The sequence below is a fragment of the Plectropomus leopardus genome, chromosome 1 (assembly GCF_026936395.1).
Source record: "Plectropomus leopardus strain MGB_pleo_1.0 chromosome 1, ASM2693639v1, whole genome shotgun sequence".
Classification (NCBI taxonomy): Eukaryota; Metazoa; Chordata; class Actinopteri; order Perciformes; family Serranidae; genus Plectropomus; species Plectropomus leopardus.
The window spans coordinates 8,725,114-8,747,464 of record NC_142176.1 but is presented as its reverse complement, the minus strand read 5'-3'; the positions used below and the strand labels follow the sequence as shown (position 1 = coordinate 8,747,464).

Sequence of the window (22,351 nt, the reverse complement as noted above, 5' to 3'; positions counted from 1 at the left end):
TCCAAAAAGTTAAACTATTCTTTTAATGCTCTACTCCCGTTTTGCTGTTGACTTGCATGCATGATGCCACGAAATGTTAGAAACCATCCTGTGTGACAGCTTTGGTTGAAACATTATTTATTGGGAATGTCAAACAGAAACATTTAGCGAGCTGCTACCCAGAGCAAGTACACAGCAGGTCCTAATATAAGTATGCCAGTCGTAACATCTAGAAGGTGAATCTGACACGCTAAATTACTCACGAAATAAAATGGATTCCAGCTTCAAAGTAAGAGTTGGGCGGCATATTTGCATGTGAGTAAATGTGAGGAGTTATCACCAGCTACCCCAGAAATCCATTTCAGGCTTTTTGGTGTTATTAAGAATGAGGCTCACATACCCAAGGCCAGTCAGAGTGATCTCTGATTGGTTGGCGGTCTTTGTTACCCGCAGCGGTCCTTTGCAAGGGCACAAAGGTCAGGCTTGAAAGCTCTCATTGTAAGGAAAAAAAACCTGAAATGATGAAAGAAGGGCAACAGGGAGAGGCTACAGATTGATGGTCTCCAGTAAGCAGACAGAAAAGAGGAATCGTGTCCTGGGGGAAAAAGAGACAAATGTTGAAAGAGTTGTTTTGTTGCACTGATTGAAAGGATTGTGGAGTTGACAGAACATTTGGTGCACGAGGTCTGTCTTCTGCTTCTACCGCCTGCAACTGGTTAGTCGCTTTAATGCCTCCTTCCTGTGTGTATTGATTCAAATTATGTGCAAACACAGGAATATGCACGCACGCTGGCAGACACGGACACACAGATATACACGGCAGCTCGTCTCGCTGAATTTGACATGTGTTTTTATTAAAGTAAGCAGCTGCTCGATAGCACCAAGGAGTAATGGGGATTGACTCTGGCATAATTATACAAACCCCTGCATGAATTTGGTCCAAATGGAAGCTGAACACTTAACCCAGACTAAATGCAGAAGGGCAAATCAATGCTGAGGGGCTTTTTTTTTCCTCTCTTGAGCAGCAGCCAGCTCTCTCCAAAACAGGACATTTACATATGCAATGCATCTCCTTTAAGATAATCACAGGAAGGCAAGAGCCCCGGCGCCTCGGGACCAGTCAGGTGGTGTGATACCTTACAGAGCTTAAAAAATGAAGATGCATGTCTGAAAAACCCTCTTGTGAGGGGAGTATACTCAGACGTGCGAGTAACCAAGACACATGCAAACACACGCTCTCGCATGCATGAACAGAGCCTATTTAAGGCCATTTGTATGGTAAAGACACTATGGAACCAATTGAAGTCACACATCATGAGGCCAGAAGCACAACAACAGCTCTTATGTTTAACCCTTTCAGACCTGAGCAAATTGGCTTGATTTTTCTTTTCTTTTTTTGAAAACACGGAAGAAGGCAATGTGAACCTTAACCCGAAATTAACCGAAATAAGCAAGTTACAATAAAATTACCTTAAATTATTACCAAAAAGGTAAGGAACCAATACAGGAAAATACATGTAAAAAGTAAAATAATAATAATTATTATATTTTGTTATGTTATGTTATGTTATGTTATGTTATGTTATGTTATGTTATGTTATAACAATAAAAAACTTTTCTGTAACCTAATTTTAAATGCATAAGTATGATAATTATGTATGCCCTTTCCTTGATAATTTTTCTCTAGTAGTTTGATCATTTTCTAATGATTCTCTCTTTCTTAAGCTAATTTTCAGGTAGTTTATTTTCTACTAACTTTTTGCAATTTGCAGGATTTTTCATGCTTTTTGACATTTTTCACGTTGCTGATTGCCTTTTTTTCTAAGTTTATGAAATAACTCAAACCAATGTGCTCACATTTCAAAGGTTTAAATGCTTATGAAAAGCATCCGAATGCAGCACAAGAAAACTGATGTCGATCCAGATTTCAAAGGATTAAGGTGCAGGGACACAGCTTACAACCACGCACTCATCTTCAGTCAGCGATCTTTCCCTTTAATTCCTGTTTTGCCACACATAACCCACACAAGGTCAAAAGGATTTGGGAATAACTTATTCAGCTTTATGATCTTTTCTTTTATTGTACATGCTGTAAATGTAACTGTAACTGTTTTTGACTCATTTTTTCTGCTCTCAAATTCTTAATGAGTTAATGTCTTCATCTCAGCATTGCAGACAAACATGATCATACAGTGTTTCCTTCATGATTAACAAAGTTCTATCTTATCTTATCCAGATGCCTTTCCTCCTGCTGACGGTGAGCTTTACCAGGGAGATACCCCAGATTCCCCAGCCAACCAGTTGAAATCATCATTGCCACAATAAGGACAGCTTCCCACATGTCTGCACGACCAAACAGGGGACAGGGCTAAAATAAGGTAGGCCTACAGCGAGTCAGTCCTCAGGTGCCATTTTAGCCACACTGGCCAACCACAGTAGTCCAACACAAAGCCTTTTTAACCACCATTATTCTACAGACAAGGTCAGTTATTACCAGCTGTGACAGTGAGGCTGGTATTGGTTTCAGTGTGTGTGTGTGTGTGTGTGTGTGTGTGTGTGTGTGTGGTCATGGCAACATGTGGTCTTGGAGACATCTATTGTAGCGGGGACTAACACAGGGGCGGTTTTGAGTGCTCTGAGTAGCCTGGTGTTTATATGTCAATCTGTGGATAGATTTTTGTCACCACGGTACCTTCACAAAAGTGCCAGATTCAGTCATGAAACTTTACAGGTGTGAAGTTGAGGTTACAATGAAGGCTGATGGGTTTGGACTGAGCAAGGGAACAGGAAGTTTAGGAACTGGACAGAGGCCTTTGGCCAACCCACTTTGAACCCCAATTTTAAAGTCGAGAATCGGCGTCATGGCTGGTGTAAAGTTTTCGTCACTTTTTTTGGGGCGCTTTTTGCCTTTATTGGATATAGGAAAGCTTAAGTGTTAAAGTGGGGAGAGAGAGGGGCTGACATGCAGCAAAGGGCTGGTTTGAGTTTGAGTTCTTTAGCGGGTGTTTATATGTCTGTCTGTCTGGGGACAGATTACGATAACCAACTAGTAGCCCTATTTCCACTGCCCGCTCAAGGCGGGGATTTTCACACCATTATTCCACCTCGCCGTTCTTTTTAAAAGGTACAATCCCATAATGGGAGATGGAGTAGTCTCAGTTTTAAGTCGACAGCTGGTCACAGCACTGAATCGACATCCGTGTAAAACTGACAGCCAGCAGGACAAGACCATGGGCTGGATGGGTGTTACATTTTGATGACATTTTACATGAGCGACCCAGCAACCCACCAGAGATTATAAAAAGCAGCCAGAAGCAGTTAGCAGCTGACTCAAAGAAGAGGAGCGCTCGAAAATGTCCACAAGTAGGGAAAACATGGTATTTGGGAATTCCTTACTCTCTGAGCAGAGAACGAGATTAGCTGCCATGTAACAGGGAGGGTAAATGCTTGTTATTGCTATGTCATGCATTGTTATTGTTTAGAAAGGGTTGCTGATGTGTATGTTTTATGTCACACTAGAGGCCGACGCTGTTACGTCACACCTCATGTCCGTCATGCCTCTTGTGCTTTCAGGATACCAGCATCACACATGGGGAGGGCACGATGCAGTCATTATTTAGCTCTTTGCAAAAATAAAATGCAGAAAAGTTAAAGTGAAGTAAAGAAGGGACTTTCCTCAATCTCTGTGCAATAAGGGCTCTCAGAAGTCGGTAGTACAGCATGGAAAAAATGATCCCCCACTGGCTTCCCATCAACAAAATCATAAACAAACTTTGGGGGGGAAGAATTTTTGCCGTGTGCAACACAGACATCAACAAACAAAGTGAAACTTATAGTTCATTGTTATTTTTCATCCATTGAAGGCAGATTACAGATTTTCTATGTTGATCTTATTGTTGTCATTCTTGCGAATTGTGGTTAATCATGGACATTATGACACGTTTTATTTTGTAAAGCCACAAATTACAAAACGAGTATTAATTTTAAAATAAGATGATGATACTTTATAACTCGGTAAAGTAATGTGGCATTGTAGGCCAATTTAACTTGTTGTATATTAATAATCCATTTACTAATCAAGATTTTCTGTACACAAAGCCTCTTCATCACCGCAAAAGCCACAAATTCAGTGTTACAGCCACTGTGTTAAGGACACGGGAGCAGGACTCTGCCTCTCTTTTGTCTGGCCCATTGACATGTAAATGTCCTCCTGCTATAAGGCATCAGCAGAGAGCAGCGAGAGAAAAAACCCCACTGAATTGAAATGTCAATAGTAATTTTTGGCATGCGAGGGACATCTGAGAGTCAAGGGCTGCCTCCCGGGAGAAATGTAAAAAGGAAGAGAGTGAGGGGAGTACTGAGAATGTGGAGGGAGGATGGTGAGTGTGTGAGAGAGAGATGGAGGATGTAATAGAGGGGGCAGATAAAGTGGAAGACGGTGTGATGGAGGAGAGGAAGAAGGGGAAGTAATAGCAGTCAGAAGGTGAGCTGTCAGAGGAGAAGCAGGGCAGGGACGTCCAAGGGGGAGCAGGAGGTGGGAGCGAAGGGGGGAGAAAGATGGAGGAAGGACGGCAGAGCTCCGATGCTCCTCTGGGAATCTCTCCCCATCCTCCTCCTCCCTCCCGTCCTCCTTCTCTGATGGACAGGCTGAAATACCACAGGAGCCACCTCCCGTAATGACTTGATGAATGAGCTTCTCCAACCGGCCCCCTCACCCCCACCCCCAATCCCACCTTCACACCTCCTCCCCCTCTTCACACTTTGCCCTCTCTCCATCCCCCATCACAGCATCACACACCAGGAACCCGACAGTATCTGCATTTACACTAAAACATATTTACATACAGCGCTCAGTAAGAAGCGGTGCACCTGGGATTCTGTGCACATATTTTATTCACACACGTGTAACCGATGCTGCGACCGAAATATCATTCTGATATTTTAATGCATTTATTGACACTGAAAGTCACTCAAACCAAACTGTGTTTGCTTTTGCCTGATTTGATTCCTCTTGTGATTCTGCAGCAATAACACTGTGTACTGTGCCCGGCAAAGTCATTAATAGTGGATTTTCTAATCAATGGCTCCGGCTCTGTCTTGTTTGTCAGATCAATGTTGTGCTCTGATGCTGCTTTTATTTTATCTGACATGTCCCTCTCTGTCCCCTGCTGTACTTTTCTCCTCAGACTACACAAAGAGAAAAGGTTTCTTATGTTTCTCATTTCTGAACATGCTGAAATTATATAAAAAGATAAAAAGTCCATCAGTCCATCAGTTTTAGAGATGTGTTGATTTGTGAAATTATTCTGGCAGTATTTGAAAAATGTAAATAACGTGTCCTGAAAACCCTAACATATAAATAAATGTCCTAAAATGACTCCAGACTGACAATGGATCACCGGTCAATGCATCACCGTTGCCGAGTGTCTGTCGCCCTAGTTTGTATGGTGTGTCCTACACTGTTGATACTAGTTGGGTAGTTGGCTTTTTTTGGCCGATTTAACATGTTGAACTGACGTTGGAGCTGGTGGAGCCCATCTCTGAATGAAATTGATCTGAGGAAAGCAAACAAACAGCTAAAGTCAAGAGGGTGTGAGATCAAAACAAAATAGTTATATTAGGTAAGATTGTTGCAGCACGCAGTAAATATCCTTAATTTCAACATTGGGTTATGTTAATGTGTTACTGGCTTAATAGGGTCTTGAATCCATCATGTTGCTCTGGCTGGTCTTTTTAATGTTGAATACAGACTTTCATCGAGTGCATCTATGGAAAGTTATTTCCTCTCATGCAGGTGGGAACGTACATGCGGCTTTTGAATGTATTCTTTGTGTTGTGTTCAGTGCAACTGTTTGGTGGAGACACAGGCGACATGCACCGGCAGTTGGCCTTCATCGCCATCAGTTCTTTGCTGTTGGTTTGGTGTGCCTGGGCCTAAACTCGGAGTGAGGTTCACTTGCAAGCATATATAGAATATCCATTCAGTTTGGACAGCAGCAGAATGTGAAAAATGCTGGCATTACGTCATTAGCAGAAAAGGTCAATTATATATGCCAAACACCAAGTGCTTTAATTATATAGTGGCTTTCACAGGAGCCCCATTGTCAAGGGTGGATGGGTACTGTGCACATGCACATAAATATAGAAATGTGTTCACCTTTCGTGCAAAGAAATACTATCAATATATTTCAATTCATGCAGAAAATACTTAGTTTGGGAAGAAACAGAAAAAGTATTCCATATTAATTTTTTGCAGTCTCTCACTGCCAAAAAACAATAATACTGTCAATGCACGCTGTTACAAATACCAGACCTACACTGCATCCCATGACAATTATGAACATGCCCACAGCCTCAAATGTTGACAGTGCGTAAAGTGTGCTGAGGCGTCCCCACTCATGGACGGCCACAGCTGGAACAGACATCAGAAACACATTTTTGGAAATTGTTATGAATAAACACGCAAGTGCTTCAGTATCAGTTGAGGGTTTTTTCTTCAAAGAATCTAAATTTGCAGAAAAATGTAAATTTATACAAAGAGAAAAAAGAATGAAAAAAGAACATTTTTAATATTGTTACGTCTATCACAGTGTGCATATTATAGCCTCATTTTTTCAAAATGGTTTCGAAATTACAATATTTCTACATCGTCATTTAGAAATTTGAAAGTAGAACAACTGAATATTCAACTCACAAATGATATAATTAACATCCTGTCTTACCTAAAGTATCTAAGCTGAGAATTTGGGCAAAGTTTCCAAAGTCAAAGCTCTAAAGGTGTTACTGAAATCTGGCAAATCTGCTCTTTAAAATACAAGACAGTGCAACATGAGGTGAATCCAGGTAAAGCATATTGATTTCCCGTCTTTAATCTAAACTGAACACAAAGCAGGAGGAGGTGCAGAGGAATAGAAGGATTTTTTTCAGTTTCCAGAAAACAGACGTGGGTGATTGTGCAAAACGGTGCTGCTGCTTAACATCAGGAGGAATTTCGTGACACTTCGGGATATTTCCTGGCAAATGCACTCCAAAGTAAATGCGGCTGCAGCTCAGGAGGATTTATTATTGCTGCCATACTCTGCTTGTTGTCTCTGCCTCTCCTGAATTAGAAGGAGTTCAGAGACCAGTATTGTTTTCCTGGTTACAAGAAGATAAAATTCAACACATGCTGCAAGACGGCTCGGTGATAACTCACGTAGATATTCTCAAAGACAGATTGTATTTTGGGGCATTTTTTTCTCCTGTTTTGGTCTTTGATTTACTATTGCATTTTAGTATTGTTTTAAAAAAAAGAAAGCCAGAAGGGTGCTGGGATGAAATGAATTTTCTGATATGAAGTGATCAAATGCTCCACCCTGCAAGAATGCATTATCAGTATCAGGGAGCACTAATCGACAACGCATTTTGCTGGTGCCCTGTAATTGGATGTATTTGCAGATGTAAGAAGATACCGGGATGGAGCTGTTAAAAATGCTTAGTTTACAATTCTAGACGAAACACTTCTTCCAGTGAGAAAAACCTCTGTACCTTTAGAGGAGGAGTTTGCAATTCTGAGTAGCATTTGCCTGCCAATTTTATAACACTTTCCCACCAAATTATGTGCACGTGGGTTTTTCAAACCCAGGTAAACCTCCTAAAAATAGGCTATGGACTGCTTTCCCATTGCCTGTAGAACAGATCTGTGTACACTGCGCTGCAGCAGACGTGTGTGCCTTTCTGTGTTTGTGTGTGTGAGTGTGTGGGTTCTTTTGGTGTGCCCTGGAGCGTCAAACAGACACACAGTAGAAAGCAGCATAGATGGAGGCTTGTGAAAACTTAACAGTGGTTACTTTCTCTCTTTCAAACTTGGTGCAGACTAATGTGGTTCAGTGTTTCAGCGCTGCTTAGGTGGAGATGAAGGGCAATTAGTGACAGGAGGTCATTGCATCTTACTGGTTCAGGAGCTGAAATCGAACGCTCACCCGAGTGTTGTGTTTCCATGCGTGCTGATCGCAGCCAGAGGCGATAAATACCCATTACTACTGAGTCATTTGACCCAGGTGTGAATGCTGATTGTATACTCACCCATTGCATTAAAAAGCCAGATGTTAGAAGGTTTTTTATGTGGTAGGAATGAAGCTTTACAGTTAGTTTGCTAAGTAAAATGCTTTTAATTAGTAACTATTTCAACAGACAAGACAATATTCCTACTAGGCTGTTTACATGGCTAACGAAAATTCATATTCCTCTCATATTCCTTTTTACATTCAGCTATGCATATTCTGATTTGACGTTTATCACGTCAAAATGAGAAAAAATGGAATGGCTGGAGCTGCTTTTGTCAATTTGCTTGTAATACATCAAAATCTTATTTTTTAAAAGAATTTTCTACAGGTGTTGGACTTGTTTGACTATGCAAACACAGCCTCCCTCTTACGTTCCTTCAACCACCTTCTCTAAATGTCGTTGTTGCGATATCTACGCATATTCATTTAATGTCCAAGTCTTTTGTAATGTTTAAAAGTAGGTGTGTTTCTTCTTCCTACCAGAAATGTGGGCCTTTTGGGGCATGTGTCTCAACCTCACAGCCTTGCAAACTTTTAGTTAATTGGTTTGTGTACAGGGCATTCATGACAGCACACAGTGCAGACTGTCTGTTGCAAACTGCAGTAAAAAAATCAAGTTTGAGAAACATATTCTGAATGCACTTTACATGTCCAAAATATGTACTTAAACCCGATAATATCTGCGTATCCCACGTCTTAATCAGAAAATTAGTTCAAAATATCCACGCAGAATATGTTGTTCACGTGACCCATAACAAATTCAGAAAATTGTCATAGTTGGAATAATAGTGGAATATGAGTGTGCATGTAAACATAGTCAATGATGCAGCAGCTCACAGTATGTGGATTACACTGGTGTAGTTTTTTTTTAACAACCGTGTTTTTAGCTTCCATTTTCTTAGTTTGCTAGCCAGGCTCACACTCCTCATAATTATTAAGCATTAGGAAAATTAGAAATGTTGCTTGGGAGAAAAGATGGAAGAGATATATAATTACATCTGTGCAAAGACCAAAAAAATGAGGCAAAATAAGGAGATGAAAAATACGAGTTCAAGATTAAAAAAAAACTCTAAAATACATTTTTGATTCTTATTTCTCAACTGATTAGAGGTAAAGTGAGAGTACTATTACTTTTCATTTCAATGTGCTTTAATTTGCCAAATTTTATATTTAGAATATTTTGTAATGGTTGGTGGCAAACAGGAAAACGGACAGCAAAGACAAGGTCTATAAATTCATTATTAGCTGTCTAGGACTAATCATGTCTCACTGAGCTAGTCCAACAACAGCAGGTAGCTTCCTCTGAGGCATTTATCTGGACGCCCTCAGGCAAACACACACACACACACACACACACACACACACACACACACACACACACACACACACACACACACACACACACACACACACACACACACACACACACACACACACACACGGCCCATGGGGTTAGCAGTCTAATCCCAGAGGCTGCACCCTGACAGAGGGCAGGGTAATCTCCAGGACAGGCCACTTCAGGAGACACAACACACACATTATAACAGACGGCGCCGGTGAGGAGCAGCTGGTGCTCGGCCAGGTTGAGAAAACACAGGAGATGAGGCAGGGGAGAAATGAGGGAAGGGAGAGAAGAAAAGAAAACCCGAGCAAACACCGAAGAAAATATGCAGCCGGGATGGAGGGGAGCGCTTTAGCAAGAGGGAATTACAGAAATAGATATGAATGAAGAGCGGAGGCAGGGAGGCAGGGAAAGGTAAAGAAAAGGTGAATGTGTGAGCAAGAGTGAGAGGGGCTGTGTGAGCGTATGCACGGTGTTATCTCCTGCTAAAGCAGATGTGCTTTATCTGCCAGGAAACAGGAGGCTGCTTCTACAAAAGCCTCTTTTCACAGGTGAAGCCCCAGTCTTTACTTACAAGACTCTTACTGCCAGTTTGGCCTTTTTGAGATTGAACCTGAAATGGAGATTTTAAACTCTCACACACACACACACACACACACAGACAGCTGTAAGGCATGGCCAGGGAAAGCGGGCCTCTTCCCACTGACAGACATCGTGTCCACTCTGGTTATTTCTGCACACTGTCCCTTCAGGCCGTTGTTGTTGAGAGACTCTCTCAGTAAAGCAAGGCTGGAAATTTGTCATTTTAAAACGTGGGTCAAACGGCCTCTCTGGCTATTGATTGGCTTGTCCTCCTCTATTACTCATGTGTTATGTATTGCACCCTTTATCTGAGCTGCGACAGCCACAAACACATTAAACTTGAGCAGCTTCGATCCGCCATAAAGTGCCACAGCTCAGCCGCTTGGTGCGCACTGCCAGGTAGAGATGAGCTACCGATCAAGGACACGGCGCAATATTCTCGCTGCTCTGTTTTCTGGAGTTACGACCCAAAGTCACAGAGTCGTGGCCAGAGTGAAAATCTACAGCTCCCCTGACTCCGCACAGCCTCACCTCATCACACAAGGTCAGGCACTTCTACCTGGAGGAGAGAAAAACTGCCGCTCTGCAGCCCACCACACAGCAACACAACAAGCATGTTTGATGATCAAAACTTACATTTCTGCAGAATATATAAAACTATAAAGAGTCAACAAATAAAAGCTGCTTATTTTTTTAACATTTCTTAAAAAACAATGCCACACTGGGGAAGAGATGTCTTTGAGAGGTTGCTGAGGAAGGAAAGCAGTCTTTTAAGTTTTTTCTGTCAAGTAAAAGTGAAAATTAACAGTTAAGTGAAAGTAAGAAAAAAAGTACCTTATTAATAACTTACTCAAAGTTTGAATTACTTTATATTTAAAACATTTTTTAGGGTGTGCAAGTGCAAAACAATAAAAAAAACGGTTACAAAAAGTTATTACTTCAACAAAAACATAGACAGGAGGCAATTATAACTATGAAAATAACATAAACATTGAAGTTTGTGTTACACTCATTTCTAATCCTAATATTGTGAAACTTGGGCAGAAGCCCCCGGCGTCACTATAATGATGCCAGCGGCAGCCTTTTGCATTGTAATCAGACCCTTGACCCAATTTTCGTTGTGGATATATAACTTCCAGATCTGTGATGCCATTGAGCCAAAAAGCCTTTTCCCATATACGTCACAACTGCACGAAGTGACTTGTTTTACTATCATATACTATGCTATTGTACTATATTGATCCATTCGGCCCAATAACATCAGGAGCCACACAACTGAGTCATTTTATCCCATTCAAGTAGGCACAGCGCTGAACCGGAAGTAAGTTGCTGATTTTGTGTAATCTCTGATGCGCCTGTTTTATGGGCCAAACGACCCAGAAGATCCTGGTAATTTTACACCTGGGAAGTCAAACTTTTTTGGTTTCATCCACCACTGAGCAACATTGGAGTGAATAAGGCCCCACCCCCAACCCTGTATCCAGGTCTCACTCCGAACTCATCAAATAGCACCACTCTTGATGCAAAAGGGGCAGCGATAATTCACGTGACTTGACTCCTGGTTAAATCACATAATTAACACTGCTTTATCATCAGTATAACATCTGAAGTTTGCCTTGTAAAAGGTAAGTTAAGGTTAACTGCTTTCCAAGCACACCAACTTCAAGGCCCAACAGACCACTAGCTACAAGATAAGTCCTTATCATGACATCAGAGATTAACATCACAAGTGAGTAATTAACATAACTAAAATTAACTAGCTGACCACATTTTCAACTACAGTATGTGCAACTTATTTTTGTGTGCTTGCAGAGGGTAGAGATTTTGTGGTTTTTGGGAGGCAGAAGGCACTTCATCATATACACACACACACAAGCTCTCAGCAAGTTCTCATTTGCAAGGATGATGCCCTGTTCACAAGATAAAATCATTACAAACTAAGTCATATATAAACATGCTTACATATGTACATACATACAAGCATATTTACATACACAAATGCATACAAACATAACAGATGAAAGACTAATTGAAACAAACACAGTTTATGCCAAATGTGTCTTCTAGCGGAGCTCTGAATGTTTCTATGGGGACTAGTTGGTGCAGTTTAAGTGAGTCCTGGAGCTTGTTCCATTTATTAGGGGGCGTAAAAGCAGAGAGCAGTTTTTCCTAACTCTGAGTTCATGCGTGGAACAGAACGTGTCTCTGAACGTGTTGGATAATTTATATTGCTAAAATTTAAAAGTGAGGACAAATACAGCGGTTGCTCGCCACATAGTGCTTAATAGATAAACAAGAGGGAGTGCAGTTTCCTACGAGCTGAGCTCATGTAGCCTAGTGTAGATTTCAGTGTAAAAAGTTTGGCCACATGTGGTCAGGTATTGTTGCTGGAAGCTGCCTCTTGTTCTGGTTTTTGCTCCATCAGCATCGCGTCATGGTCCAAAGATAGGTGGTGCTTCTTTTTCTTCCAGGCAAGCTAGAAACTTGGCGTCTGCAAGTGCTCCCTACACACTTTCCCCGCAACACTCAACACCCACATTTAGAGCAGACTCGTTGTAACTAGGTCATAAATGGCAAATGTAATGAAATTCAAATAAAAAAAACACTAACTCAAAACTAAAGCTGAATTAAGAGAAGTACAGTTCTTAAAAAAGGAACTTTATGAAAAATAGTTGTTCCTGAAAAAAGGATTTTTTTTCCTCATGTGCATTACGAGCCCATTCTCGTTCATAACTTGTAAAATAGCGCTGCTTTGATAGAGTTTTGCTGTAAGTTTGTGAGGCTATAAGGTGGGCGGCTCAGAGGTAGAGCGGATTGTCCTCTAATCGGAAGGTCAGCGGTTCGCTCCCCGGCTCCTCCGGCCAACATATGGAAGTATCCCCGAATTATGTCTTTGGGCAAGATATTGTACCCCGAATTGCTCCCGATGCCATGTCATTGGAGTGTGTGTGTGTGTGTGCGTGTGTGTGTGTGTGTGTGTGTGTGTGAATGATTACTTAGTAGCAGGTGGCACCTTGTACGATAGCCTTGGCCACCAGTATGTGAATGGATGAACGTGACAGTGTAGTGTGAAAGAGCTTTGAGCGCTATAGAAGTCCAGTCCATTTACCATAAGGCAACTTTCGCATCTGCATGAACCGCTGCTGGATGGCGTCAGGTGAGAACACGGTTGTACAGAAACAGTCACGGTGTTATTATACGCCGACGGACAGCAGGATGTCAACTGCTGCATCCACATGATAAATGCATAGGTAGCGTCACTTGAGACTGCAGCAGCCTGTGCATGAAATACACCAGAACAGCATCAGAATGAAACGTTGCCGTTAACATAATCTAAGAAGCGCAGTGGCTCGTGTAGGTTGGGAGGGGTTTTGGATGGAGTGCTGCGTTTGCTTACCATCTGAATATGATGTGTTTTTTATCTACCACTTACCATGTGCGTCCTTCCCCTAAACCTAGCCATCCATGCCAGCGGTGTGCGTCTGTTGGCAACCTGGCATTGCTTTGTGTTGTCTAAACATATCACATGCAGCTAATCCCACCAGTTGCATTAACAGATGCAGAAGGAAACCTAAAACATAATATGTAGACGTGGAAGTCCACTGTAAAGCGGCAACATGGGATGAGTTGGGATGAGAACGTGTTGGCATTGACGTGTTGCTACCCAACCTAAGGGCAAAACTTAATTAACAGTTTAAACCGAAGATTCCCAACTGGTCGAGTCATGGGGTCCAGATTTCTCCTTAGTTGTTAGTTCAAGGCCCATATATGATAAATAACCACGTATTCAATTTCATTTCACAAAATGTAAACAAAATGTCAGCCCAGAACACAAAGAAATAAAACATTTTACAAGAAAAAAACAGAAACGCTCCATCAGAATAAAAGCCCTGTGCTGTAAATTCACTGCACTTCAAAATAAAATACAAACTTTACATCACTTGCGGCCCATTCAGAATGGACCCATTAGCCATTTTAATTTTTTTAATTTTTTAACATTTTCAGTTGGGAACCACTGGTTTAAACATTATTATGCAACAGTTAGTGGCCCATATGAAAATGTATTAATATATTTTCATATCTATACACACACACACACACACATATATACATATATATATATATATATATATATATATATATATATATACATTCAAAGAAACACTTGACATATTATGCTTGTCCTCAACCCAACAGGATCAGCAGTAACATTTTGTCTCACTCTCATTCTAATTTTAATCACATTTTCGTTGTGATGTGAATACAACTGTAATAGAAAGAAAAAAGATGAAGGCATTTTATTCACGAAAGCTTTTATTTTCTCTGCATTGCAATCCCAGTGTTGTGTTAAAATGAAAAGTGTTCGCCCCGTTCTGCTTTAGTTGCCAAAAAGAAAGCCTCCATGTTTGTGTGGGCGAGGGAATCCCACAAAGACATTCTCTTGTATTTTCTGAAATAACTGGTATTGATGTGAGAAATTTAAATAATTCACTGACCTGCATTGGTGCGCTGCTTTTGAGGCTGTGAGCAGATGGCCGTAGCGACGGAGTTCACACACGAGCAGATTAAACACAACTTGAACGCCATCCAGTGAAGACGGTTGCCAACCTTTCACAAAGATCCCTCAGCTAAAAATTCCTTTATCTCACAGGAGGCGTTTAAAACCCTCGAGTTAAGCTCACCTCGTTCGCCAGCTCAAAGAGTCAGCTGTGCTGCAAAGAAATTTACATATCCACAAAAAAAATGCGTTTTTATTAAAGCAGTCGTGCAGAAGAGCCGGCAATATGACAACAATTTCAAGTGGAAGACAGTTACCTCTGAAGTTCTTCTCGGCCGCTTCATGTGCTAATGGGAATCATTACTGTGCTGAGTGGGTTCATGTCCTCTGGGCTCAATATCAGCTTTTTATCAACACATTATTGTGACAATTTTCTGTTGTTGAGGAAGGTGAAGTTCACTTTCAGATATTCTGATGCTCTCATATATCAGACTGCAATGTTTGTCGCTTTAAGTAGTTCATTTAAGAGACATGTTGTTGTTTAATTGTCTTTTGACCCACTTTCACTCAGCTTGCCATGCTGGGTAGTTTAATCTATAATTATTCATCAAGTAGACTGTATTATAAATTCAAGTTTACAAAGTAAATACAGCATATAAATAAATGTTGTGGAGCAAAAAGTACAATGTTTGGCCCTAAGTTTCTCTATAAGACTTATGTGAGTTGCCTACATGTGTTGGTCTGTCTTCTCTCGGTTGTTTGATTATAAAGCAGATTTTCGTTTTCTTGGATTTTGGGTTTCAGTTTACTGTGTTCTGTGTGTTCCTGTGCAGCTACACACCTGTCCTGCATCAGCATCATTAGTCCCTCCCTGCTCCTGAGTGTTTCCCGGCCAATCAGCTTCCTGCTTGGTCTTCTGCCTCATCACCTTATTCCCCTCACCTAACTTCTCCGCCCTTTTTTCTCCACCTGCATTTCATCCACGTGTCAGACTGGCTCGTATTTAAGCCCTAGTTTTCAGCTCAGTCTTTTTTGGAGCCTGGATTTGGTCAAGAACTCAGTTTGCAGTTTGTTTGTTGTTTTTTTTTACGGCACTCTCCTGCATATGGGTGCACCTTCTTTCCTTCTCTCCGCCTCGTGACAGGATTTGTGGGATATCACACAAACCATTGTATGAGGACACACTGACCAATTGGAGCTTGCCTCTACCCAAAGCAGTATGTTTCTACCCAAAGTATTTGCCACGAATTTGAAATTTTAATTGTATCAAAATAAAGAAATATCTTTTTCACAGGCAAAGAAATGTAATGAATGTAAGCCTACATGTAGTTCCTTATTTTTAGGGTCAGTCAGATATCAGAGAGGTATAACTCCCAGTTCGACCATTTACAGACAAACTTTTACTAAACTCCAATGACAAAAAAAATCTGAATAAACAGATAGAGAGCATAAAAAGTAAACCACATTAAATTGTGTTTTACAGCTGGTGACTGATTTTCTGCAGTGGAGATTTGAACGATGTTATCAGAAAGTAATTATAATGAAATTATAAAAAGCAACAAGGTGATGAAATAATGTCCAAAATTTGGGTTAGAGGGATACATTTTCCTGCAGTTTATCTTGGAGCACGATAACTGGAGGTAAATGGAGACGAGCATGGAGACAGAGAAAGCTTCACGCAAAGGGATCAATAATTCTGCAAACTGGACTCCAGCCTCATCCCTGACTGACCCCCGTGTCGTGTCTGAGAGTGTCCCAGTCTGCGAGCGAAAGTGTCCAGACAGCACCGGGCCGCTTACATAATGCATGACCACCGACGACACGGCGGGCAGAGCTCTGCTGAATCAGCGGCAGAAAAGCGCCGCAACTGCTTCTCTGAGCAAACGAGGGCCCACAGCGGCCGCTGAAGACATGCAGCCTGTACTGCCCCCCACCCCTGAGAAGAGCACTTGATCACCCAAGTAACCTTTTGCATGAGTGCACTCAATCTGCCACTCACCAGAGAGCTGCTGCAGACATGGGGTAGACAGGGGGCATTAGGTAGGATTATCACCCCCGCTGCCCTTTGTTGTTCTGATGTCCGTCCCTTTCCAACTCACCCCTCCCCTCCTCCGCAATCCCCTCCCTTCCTCCCTCCTCTTCGTCCGGCCCTGGCACCGCTACAGAGAGGCCGTCCACTGGCAAGCTGAAACCAGAAAACATCCCCTCAGTAGCCCACTTTCACAGCCACAGCCACACGCAAACACACTCTCACGCAAATCAAACCAAACACACAAAGACACATCGACTGTAGCAAATAATGGGGGTGCTTTCTCTTTTTAATGAAGGACATGATGAGGTGAATCCAGGTTAAAGCCAACATTGTTCAGTGATTTCTTTCAATCAGTGGAAAATAGAACCACAGAAATGAGATGTTCGTAAGGGAGAGAAGAGTTTTCCCTTCTTTATGCCCCTTTTGCATTGTTAAACAGAACCAAATAACAGTGCAGACCCTCTGCCACCTAGTTAACGTGCAAGTTTTCAAACGGGTAGAAACTAGAGCTGCTATGTAAATTTAAAAAAAACTTGCAGTGGTAATATTCTGTTTTAAATCTCAAATGGATATCCAAAAATGGTTTAAAGGCAAGGACATTATGTCCTTACATCGACAAGGAGCAGGGCAGCATTGACTGAGAGGGTGAGTGGACTGTTTTCATGTTTATCTTGTGTCTGCTGCTCATTGCTTTAGATTGTAGTGTTGTTTCTCTGTATTGTGTGTACATTTGCTTGCTTGTGGTCAGCTGGTTTGGCTAGTGTTGAGCCTAAACAAAGCTGCTGTTGTGGTGTTTTTTGGTGCGCATTTATGTGCCTTTATGCAATAGTTTTGGCCATGCTGCTGTTTAATTGTGCACCTTTACGCAGCGTTGCAAGTCATGCTGTTGCATAGGTTTATGCGTGTTTACACATGCCGTGCATCTTTACTCAATGTTGTTGATTGTTGGTCATGCTGTTATGTTTTTTTATTGGTATTTGTGACACACAATTGTGCACTGGCTTCTAGCAACAAATGCATGTGTTGCTGCCGTTGAGTTTAAAATGTTCATCTGTTGTAATGTTTTTTGTGCCAAACAGATAGGGAGACAAATAGATGAGAAGGGTTTAAAAATAACCTCATTGGTGGAGTGAAAAGTAAAGAAATTCAAGACGAGTTCACAGATTTATGTCTTTTGTTTTTTCCCAGATGGCACGACTATCACCAGATATCTCTCAGAATGCAAATATTTTTTTGGAGAGCAGCAAAATACAGTCGTTGGTTGGGAAAACAATCTCACCACCGGGTCTCTTTAGCAGCTGTTCTGATGATTTCACATGAGCTTCATCAGCAGATGGAGTTTGCTCAGTCCAACGCAGACGAGAAAAAAGGGAAATTTGAACATCTACAATTCTGTGGTGAGCGGACCGTGAGATATGATGGACATGGACCTTGTGGTGAGACAGTTTTCTTAACTGCTGTCTCCGAAATCAAGAATGAACTTTGAACCTCAGAATACAGATTTACACAGTGGGAGTCAGCTTATTACCCTTTAAGACCTGGATCAGTTCAGTTTTCCTGTGCTGCATTCAGACGTCTTTCACAAGCATCTAAACTGTTTGAACCTGAGTAAATGTTTGATTTCTTTCGAAAATATGGGGGAAAACTTGCAATTTGGCAAGATATGTCCCATAAATTACAAAAAAATACTTCTACTACTTCATACTACTGACAAGTAGCTTGGGGGGATTATTAGATATTATATTCAAAACTATATACTATATATATTACTGCTATAACTATATATCCCAAAATCAGGGGAAACTGGCCAGAAAACTTTTTGTGTTTGCTATTGTTTTGTACTTCTTTGTTTGTCTTTTTTTCCTGCATATTTTCAGGGAATTTTCTTGTAACTTATTTCATGCTTATTTTGGCCATTTCTTGTTAAGCTGCTTGTCGCCTTCTTTCCACGTCTTTGAAAGAGATCAAGCCAATTTGCTCAGGTTTTCAAATGTTAAACTTGATATCAGCATGCACATTTATTTTTTGGACCTCATTATCCTCTCTATAAAGGCTGGTATGTATCAAAATTAAACGCAACATTCAGTCTTTGTCTTCATTGCGGCCTAGAACCTCTATTGAATGTCGCTCCCTGACCTCTCCTCTTCCATTTTACCCATCATATAATATTGTCGCTCAGCTCTGTCCCTGAACCCAGAGAGCTAAACAGCACAACAAAGCTCTTGTACCCTGAACTCTGACCGACACCCTGAATGTCTTTCACCCCCAGTGTCTTTTTCAAGTGTCTTGATTTTCTGGCTTCATTTATGGACTCTAGCCTTGTAAATGTTCCGCTCCACACAGACATAACGGCCCATATTCACACTGATTTACTTCTGCACGTGTCTGTAACTGTCTTTTAAAGACAGACTCATTTCAAACGCTCCCACCAGCGCTCCATCAGTATTACCAGGCAGAGTGCTAAAGAGGTCAAGCAGGGTTTAAGTTTGTGACCCTCGATCTTATACTTAGCAGTGCTCGGGGCCGACCTTTGACCCTGAATACCGCTGGTCCTCTCGGGTTCAAATGCAGACCGTGACCCAGCCATTGAACTCCCAAAGCGGCGAGTGTTAGAGTGGAGGGAGCAGTGAGGAGAACAGACTACTGCTTCTATTAAGGCAGACTGAATCTGATTATGCCATTTTTGTCTGATTATCTGGGGAGTGAGCATTGATGGATGTCGTGGTCGTAACTGTGTCGTAATTCTGTGTCGTAATTCTGTGTCGTAATTCTGTGTCGTAATTCTGTGTTTAGTTAGGAGATGTGTAAAATATTCAGTTTTCGCTGACACGAAACACACCAGCAAGAGTTTGAGACTTACTGTACAACCAAGCTTCTTCTTAGTGCCTGACAATTTACGGTTCTCCATGTGATATTAAATTATTAATATCACAGCAAACCATTATTTTCTATGTAAAGACATAATGGCATCCCGAGAGGAGAATGGATTCACGCTAACTCTGTATCGTAATCCGAGCTTCTCTGTGGTTTGTTTGTGTTCGTGTGCATGTTAGTGCATGTGTGTATCCCACTGGCTACTGACGAGCTAATTGCCACTGCTCTGCATTGTGTTCATGTGGTGTTTACTGCTGAGATTCTGACGGCATTATTGCAGATACATAGTGCCCACACTCCACCCTCAGCCATTTGAAGTCTGGGATAGAAATGGTCCACCAGTGCCTAAATTGGCATTTTTGCTTTTTGCAATGTCATTTCTCAGTGTATCTTCAAATGTTTTATTTCCCTAAAATCTCTACAACCTAAACTAAAAGTTCCTGTAACTCAATAAACTATAATGATTGATAAAAGTTTTGGAATTTTGTCCAAAATAAAAACAAAAAAACTAGTATTGACCCAAAATATGACTAAATGTAGAAACATGTAATTATTCTTATTATTATTATTCTTCTTATTATTATTATATATTTGTAATGAACTATGTATATTTTGTAGATTTTGTGTTCTTTATATTCTATTTTTAATTTTACATTTTTTTGCTTCAATATTTTTATCTTACATCTTATACTATTTAAATTTCTTTTCTTCCTTTATGTTAATTGTTTTGCACTAAAGCACCAAGTCAGATTATCTTTATATGTAAATGTACTTGGCAATATAACCAGATTCTGATACATATAATTTTATTAGATTTTCTCATTTTTATGAACAGTAAAAAGGGATTTTGATAGTTTCATTCATTCTCTGGTGCCAAACATGCAGTTTTGAATCGCATGAAACATAATGACATCATCACAAGCATACAACATGATAACAGGGAAGATTAAAGCCTTAGCGTTTTGCTGTAAAGACATTGGATGTTAAGGTTTCTATTATTCAATTGGGAACATGAAAACAGTAATCTCCTGCAGCCTTCCATTTTTAAAGGAAAATTCCCAGTAATCATCAGTCTATTTAGTGCAATGCATCCCAGGAGTGAACTGGTGAAATTATGTTATTTATTTTATGTGGTGAAGCTGTTTCTTGCTGTCTTACCTTTCTCCATTTCTCTCTATTTCATTTCAAACCAAAAGCTTCTCTTAGCACCTACTGAAGTGAATTTTTCCTTTAAGATAGGATCAACTTCAGTGATTCATTCATACAAATTCTGGTTCGGGTTCAGATTTTCCACGATCCAGTTTTCGACCGCCTCATATTCTCAAACGACAAAATTACTGCCCCCAATAAGACTTCTTTTTCTTCCTTTGTTTTATGAAGCAGCCAGCAGAGAGTCCAAGAGCCACAACAGACAGAGATGCAATGTTCAGTCCCACCGGCCACCACACACTTTATTACTATAATTAACTTCTATCGGCTGGGGTCTTCTCACTTTCATATCTGCAAGCATCTCTGGAGAGTCTGAGCAAAGCTCACAGCAGGTTGCTCAGCATAATAATGGTTTATGTATTCTCATTACGGTTAAACCGTTTGGTGTCAGGTTCAGGATGAGATGTGTTCTCAAGTAACGCTGATCCTCCCTAAAAGAAATTACACATCAGTTTTTGTTTCATAGGGGGAAACAACACTGAGGTTTGTCCTCTTGAAACAGCACTAAACTGTATTTTTAAAACAACAGGCAGCAAAATAGAGCGTCATCACCAGCTCTGCAGCTCTACAGAGCGTTTTTTAGCCTCTTATATTTAGGTTTTACAGCTTATTTCCTGTAGCATTTAGTCTCACACCTCACTACACTTCCTGCCCAATTCCAACCAGCAGACAGACATATTTTTCTGTTGAGATCAAACCAGCATGATAACTATCATTTTGTGTTCAGATTATGTTCTTCTGCTTAAAAAACTATAAAGTCTGCCACTTCAACATAAATCTTATTTAATTTTCGCATTAATTTATAATGTCCTAAGCTCATTTAAATTATGAATTCAACCTGTTTTTTTTTTCTTGAACACTTTATGGAACATTTTTCTCATACTACAACAACTGGTGATGGTTGCTCTGATATTTTTTGGGGTGGCTGTGGCCCAGAAGATAGGAGATCAACCTTGGGCAAGATACTGAGCCCCAAAGTGCTTCCAGCAATTGTGCCCTTGGTAGGTGAGCGTGTATGAATGTTTTGGTGAGTAGCAGGTGGCAATTTGTATGGTAGCCTCGGCCACCAGTGTATGAGTGTGTGTGTGTGTGTGTGTGTGTGTGTGTGTGTGTGTGTGTGTGTGTGTGTGTGTGTGTGTGTGTGTGTGTGTGTGTGTGTGTGTGTGTGTGTGTGTGAGAATATGACGTGTTGAGTGTTCATAAGACTAGAAAGGCCCTTTGCAAGTGCAGTCTTTTTGCCAAAATCACATTTTAATGTGATTATTATTGTATTTGTTGGAAGCTGTTTTGAAATGACTTTTGGCTCACATTATGTTAATATCTGTTTGCTTATATAATTTGTATATAGTTTTTTTTTTTATTTTGGTTGATAGACTTATTGGATTTGATTTGAAAAGCTATTAAATGAAGGCTGGGACACGGCCTTTGACCCCACAGGAGCTACTATGTGGTATAAGAGATGGCAGTTAAACCCACATCACGTAGGTGCAAGGATATCAAAAAACAGTGTACTTGAGAAAAAAAACAATGCCTGCACACTGACTCCACACAAGTTTAATAAAGACAACATTTTGACCCTGCTTGGATCTTCTTCGGGTCAAAATTTTTGAAAAGATGGAACTATATTTATAGCTGTGGGGTGTGACACATGAGCAGTGTAACCGGAGCTGCAGTGTTGGAGGGTTACAACAGACGGTGCTAGAAAATAAGGGATCATGGTGTACATGGTGTATATATATATATATATATATATATATATATATATCGTCTTTTTTGTCATTCTTAGGAGC

The 22,351-nt window shown here is 40.7% G+C and overlaps 1 long non-coding RNA gene across 4 annotated transcripts in view; it reads left to right on the top strand.

Annotated features, from left to right (window-relative positions):
• LOC148190354 (uncharacterized) overlaps nt 1-22,351 on the top strand; it is a 46,350-nt gene that overhangs the window by 19,341 nt on the left and 4,658 nt on the right. For 3 of the 4 annotated variants that reach the window (XR_015775225.1, XR_015775218.1, XR_015775231.1), the window contains one exon: nt 2,216-2,357. This is a non-coding gene — a long non-coding RNA (uncharacterized LOC148190354). Of the gene's footprint in view, nt 1-2,215; nt 2,358-3,552; nt 5,143-22,351 lie in introns of those variants that run through there. The other variant, XR_015775230.1, reaches the window with a different exon arrangement.